Raw genomic sequence first — 6,586 nt, forward strand, 5'->3', positions numbered from 1 at the left:
GCTCCGCGGGGCTGGCACCCCGGGCTGGGCGCTCCCCTTGGGAGGGGCCTTTCCGGGAGCTCGGGGCTCCTCGGGGAACCCTGGGGAGGGTCCTCTGGGTGGCCCGGGGGCGGGGCGGAGGGATCCGGGGGGGGGCTGGGTCTAGGGAGGCGATCGGGTCTCCCGGGCAGGGGGAGGGGGGTTGACTGGGGGGCTGGCCCGGATGGGGGCGGCCGAGAGTTATGGGGCTGGGGTAACCGGTGGCTCTGGGGGCAGGCTTGTCCCGGGTCGGAGGGGGTCCTACGGGGGGTTCTCTGGGGTTGGGGATCTATGTGCGCGGGACGGGAATTGGGGGAGGGTCTTTGGGGTTGGGGGATCTGTGTGCGCGGGACGGGAATTGGGGGAGGGTCTTTGGGGTTGGGGCGGTCTGTGTGCTCGGGACGGGAATTGCGGGGGTCTCTGGGGTTGGGGGATCTGTGTGTGCGGGACGGGAATTGGGGGGGGATCTGTGTGTGCGGGACGGGAATTTGGGGGGGGGGTTCTCATTAGGAATGGGCCTGGCCCCTGTTACCTGGGGGGCACCGGGCTGTAGAACAGAGAGAGGACTGGAGACCGGTTTCCCTCCCCCCACTCCCCGCAGGTGAACGGGGTGCGGGAGATGCAATAGGTCCGTTTGCCTGGATGTTATTCTGGGTTCCCGTTTCGCCTCGTGCTGGCTGGGCTCAGCGCTGCTGGTTAGTGGGGCAGGCTGCAGGTGTCTGTTTTGACTAGGGAAGGGGTGTATGAAAGAGAGAGATCAGAGATGCGTCCTGTGCAACCCTGATTTGCATTTACTCTCAGGAAGTCACGGTAACTGCGTAGGCTCTGCCACTGCCTTAGTAAGCGCAGTTATCTTATTTCTAACAATGGAAGTAAGGGTAGGTGGATTGTTGCATTGAAGTTGGACGTCCTCTTGTTTGCAGACACCTCTTCCTGTCTCGTTGGTATGGCCGTATCTAACGTGCGAGGGTTGCTGTGTTCTGGATTTCTGGTCCTGTTATAGATGCATACTTTGCAGTATTGGTAAAAGAATGCTCTGAAGTAGAATAGAAGGTGGACTGACGTAAAGGTAATGGAGTGCCAGATATGGCCAGAGGGTCTCGGTATTATACATGCAATTGTATCTAAATCAAGGGTAGATCTTGCTGCTCTCTCACAGGTAGAAGTCAGAGAGACTGCTTGTGTGAGGAAAATGAGCAGGAGCAATGTCTATATTAAAAAAATAAGAAATGAGACCGACAATATTTTTTGGGCTGTATTCTTACTCCCGTTAGTAATCCTTACTCGTGCAAGTAGTCCTGTTGCTTCCAGTGGAACAACTTGCACGACTAAAGTTGTGTGTGTACATATGCTATTAAAACAAATGAAAAAAGGACCCTTGCAAGCACGCAAAACCATATTTAACCTTATTCACACTAACAGTGCTTAGATGTAAAAGTGTGCTGTAGTGCTTTGGTGAATTGGATGCCAAAGTGAATAGGCTATTATTATTATTTTAAGTGATGCAGCCTATAAAGGTGAACTTAAAAATGAAAATAGAACTTGCCAAAAAAATCCACAAACCAGGCTGCAGGTGACATCAAGCACAGGAATAAATGTTAACTTATTAACAGCATCATAGACTGACTTCCTGGTTCACAAAAAAAGCCCTAATACATTGGGTTGCAATGACTTCTCTGTTATGTATAATATGACAAAATGATTGTTTTAATCCAGGATTCCTTCTGGGAGCCAGAAAAACCCAGAAGGATTGATTTAAAAAAAAAAAAAAAAAGTATAGACTCTAAAGTCAGAAGCTTTTTAAATAGTGTGTGGCCCACTCTCTGGCTAAATATAAAACTAATTTTCTTGCCTGTGTTACAGAGAACATCTTCGTAAACTGACTAAAAAATTCAAGATAAAATTTATTTTTACTACTATTTTACTTTTTGTATTTCTCTTAGCTTGGAAAATTACAATGAACTAGTCAGTTTAATCTTTTCTATTAACATGCTACCACCATTCTACATTAATTGCAAATGTAACATACAGAGGGTCTTTTCTTAAGACTTTTGTTAATCATGGAAACATTTCAAATTGGGCTTGGGGTTTTTTTTTAAGTTTTTGTTTTGTTGGGTTTTTTGTTAAGATGTTTTTTTTTTTTATCTTGAGCCATATTTCAACTTTTATTTTTATATATATATATTCTATACTCTATACTCTATACCCATTACAGCCTTATTAGTCGGTACACAGGCAGATTAATTGTTTTTATTTTGCTTTTAAAGATTTTTTTTTTTCTTAGCAGCTTCACCAGATGCTGCCTTTTGTGTATGTGTGTGGATAGGTGGTAATCAATAGAATGGGACACACTGAAAGGTAATCTGGAAAGAAGAAATTAAGTGTGCACTTTCCCCCTTCCCCCACTGCTTTGTGATGTTTGGAGAAGACTATAAATAAATAATATTTATTTTGAAATCTTTGGTGTTTTACATGCACTATTCAGTTCTTGTCTTGTTCACCCTGGAAGACTCTGGTCACTGGAGAAGTAGTGACGTATAAGAGACTGAGAAGTGTGTGACTCAATAGAGGGAGGGGAAGGGACTCTTAGTCTCAGTTCAAGACTCTTATTTTTAATACCTAACTCCAGTGTTGAATAAACACTGGGGAGAAATAATATCTTTGTTAGATCTTTAACGCTGCAACCGCCGCCTCTTTTAAATGTGGAGAGAGAGAGAGAGAGAGAGCTCATGAGATGGGATATCTTCTGAGATTCCCGAGAAGTCCTCCAGGAAAAACCAGAAGAGACTGACTGATCATTTCAGGATTTAAAAAAAGGAGACGGAAGTGAACAGCAGGGTCCCTCAAGGTTCTCTGCTGGGACATGTGCTGTCCATATTCATTAATTATCTGGAAATGGGCTGAATTGTGAAAAGGCAAAGTTCGCAGACAATACAAAATTATGACAGGTTGTTAAGCAGACAATGAGGAGTTACAGAAGGATGTCACAAAACTGGGTGAGTGGGTAACAGAATGGCTGATAAAATTCAATGTTGATAAGTACAAAGAAATGCACACTGGAAAAAATAATCCCAACTATACGTGTACAATAATGTGTTCTAAATTAGCTGTTACCATCCACGAAAGAGCTCTTCGAGTCATCATGGCTAGTTCTCTGGAAACCTGCTCAATGCACAGCAGTGGTTAAAAAGGCTAACAGAATATTAGGAGCTATTAGGAAAGATATAGATAAGATCGTAAATATCATAATGCCACTATATAAATCCATGGTATGCCCACACCTTGAATACTGTGTCCAGTTGTGGTTGCCCCGTCTCAAAAAGGATAGAGTGGAAATGGAAAAGGTTCAGAGAAGGGCAACAAAGACGATCATGGGTATGGAATAGCTTCCATGTGAGAAGAGGCTATAAAGATTAGAGCTGTTCATCTTAGAAAAGAGTTGAATGGGGGGGGGGGGAAATTCATGAGTGGTGTGAGCAAAGTGAATAGAGAGGTGTTATTTATCCTTTCACACAATATAAAAACCTGAGGTCAGCCAATGAAATTGAATAGGCAGCAGATTTAATACAAACAAGAGGAAGTACTTTTTCACACAACGTACAACTAACCTATGGAACTCATTGCCATGGGATGTTGTGATGGCCAGAAGTATAACTGGGTTCAGAAAGCACTGGATAAGTTCATGACAAATAGCCAATGATTGACCTATTAGCCAAGGTGATTGGGGTGACCCTAAACCTCTGACTACCAGAAGACGGGGTGGATCAGTCCATAATTGCCCTATTGCGTGTACACACCCTGAAGCACTGGTACAGGCCACTGCTGGAGACAATATACTGGGCCAGATGGACCAGGGTCTGACCCAGTATGGCAGCTGTTAAGTTCTTATGTTGAAACTTCTTGGGGTGGGGGAGAAACTCTTTCAGGCCTTGTCTTCTTTATACATCATATTAAATAAAATGGGCAGAAATCTAGTGGGGGTTTTTATAAATCATTTGCAGGCCACCTTTCATACAGCAGGAGTTTTTATTATTTGTATTACAGTAGTATGTAGAGGCCCCAGCCAAGATCAGGGCTCCCCACTGCGGTAGCTTCTATATATAGCCATAGCAAGAGAGTCTGAGAGGGTCCCTGGCCTGAAGAGTTTACATAGACAAACACAGGCAAAGGATGGGAGAAAAGAAGTCGTTATTGCCATTTTACAGATCGGGAACCGAGGCGCAGAGAGTTCAAGTGACTTGCCCAAGGCCACATGGGTAGTCCGTGGCAGAGCCCACTCCTTAACAACAAGTCCATCCTTCCTCTCAAGACATTTTAAGATATTCCCCTTGAATTAACAGGAGAGCGAAATTCTTCTGAGCCAGTAGTCAATTTTCCTATTGTTTAAGAATGTAGTTGGTAATTATGCTCTACCCCATCCCCCCATTTTGTCACTTCAGTGTTTGTTTTGCAGGACTAAGACTGGAGGTTCTAGACATTACCTACATTCTGTGTTTAGGCAGTTGTCTGACGACTTACAGTGCAAACTTCTAACTGAGCCAGCACTGAATTTCTTTCAACAGTGTTATCAAAATGTTTCACACTTCCAAAACTGTTTCAGCATATTTTATGCATCCATAATACATTAGTCATACTACCTAACTGGGGAATTACCATTGTTATACTGTAGATCATACCGTGATTCACAGGGGTATGGCATGTATTTTTGTTGGTACAAATCCTTTCAACTCTCATTTTAAGTAGATTTCCTTGTAATAAAAGTAAAAGCTACATCAATAAGATACTGTTTTATTATTTTAAAAAGTTACTACAGTACTAGTAGAAAAACCTCTCCTCTGGGTTTTAATACATGGACAGAATGTTGAGTGAAGAATTGTAGTTTTTTTCAGCTAGACAAGTTTTTAAAATAGTCCATTTAAAAAGAATAAATATTTAATCCACCCTCTTGCTCAAATTTCCAACCTCTAATATTTGGTACCCGAGGGAAAGATTATCCCAAACCCCCAATTGTTTTTCCTTCTTCAGTTGAATGTCAGCTGCAACTTATCACAATCTTTCTATGAACTTTTTTTCTTACTCACAGGAGTAAGTTCCTCTATTGCTGGCCAACTCTGAAACTTTCACATTTCTGTTTCTTAGTGTGTCTGCATCTCTCTTGCTCATAGGACTGGGGTTTGCTGTATTTCCTGTCACTGTTGTGCATTTCTGAAACATAGGTGTGTCCTTCTCTCTGCATCTCTTCAGGCAAGGGCTGAGCCAAAACACTTTCCCACTACCCCATCGTGCTGGATGTGATTCATCCTTGCAGCTGCCATGAAACCTTCATGTTCCCATAATCCTTCCCACTTGTTAAAGGAACCTGATTCTAAAAATGTGTTTCTGTCATTTCAGCCTAACTCAAAAATATTTACTCAAAAGAGAAGCCAGCTTTTACCCCTTTGCTGTATCTGAAAGTTAGTTTTTTGGAAGCAGTGTCCTGTTTTATCAGAATTCATGTTGAATAGCCTGGTAATGCTGGAGTGTGTCAATAGGAGAACTAGGTTAGCTTTTTAAACATTCTGTCACACAGAGAGGACAATACCATCCAAATATTAGGTAACACTAGCACAAGAAGAAAAGCAATCCCTTCCTCCCAAGATAATGAGAGCCGTGAGGCCTAAATATTTGGTAAAACCTTTGGGAGAGAACAGTGACAGAACAGTCTCACACTTTTTAAAGTTACATTGCAAAACCTGACCTATGAGGAAAGGTTGAAAAAACTAGGCACGTTTAGTCTTGAGAAAATAAGACTGCAAGGGTACCTGTTAAGTCTTCAAATATGTTAAGGGTTGTTATAAAGAGGATGCCGTTGTTCTCCATGTCCACTGAAGGTAGCACAAGAAGTAATCAGATTAATCTATAGCAAGGGAAATTTAGGTTAGATGTGAGAGTGTTCTAACTATAAGGATAGGTAAGCACTGGAACAGGCTTCCAAGGGACATTGTGGTGTCCCCATCGTTGGATGTTTTTAAAAACACCTGTCAGGGATGGTCTAGGTATAGTAGGTGCTACCTCCGCACAGGAGGGTGACGTAGATGACCTCTTGAGGTCCCTTCCAGCCCTACATGTTAATGATTTATCCACACACGATATACACAGTCAGCGGTGATAGGACAAGATTTTCCCACACTGCCTCACCAATGAGTGTCAACCCTGACCTGGCATAATATCAGTAAAACCAACTTAAAACAAGAAATAGGAATGACCACCATATGCACAAAACATTAGTCTCATACCCTCATCTTCCTCCTTTTACTTCTCTCTTGAGTGCTGTCTTCTCTCCCTATCATGTCTAACATGAGGCCAGTTCCCTCAGCTCCTACTCACTCCTGACTTCAATGGGATTACTCATGAGAAAGGTTTGAAGGATTTTAAACCCCAATACTGCAGTGAACTCTGCATAACCAGATGCCTGAGCCCATGTGGAGCTCCACTAATGGGATCGAGGTCCAGAATTGTAAGCACTATGAGCAGGGTCTAAGTCTCTTCTCTTTCTGTTAATGCTAATGATACTGCTAACGGGATCCAG

This window comes from Emys orbicularis, chromosome 14 (genome assembly GCF_028017835.1).
Source record: "Emys orbicularis isolate rEmyOrb1 chromosome 14, rEmyOrb1.hap1, whole genome shotgun sequence".
NCBI lineage: Eukaryota > Metazoa > Chordata > Testudines > Emydidae > Emys > Emys orbicularis.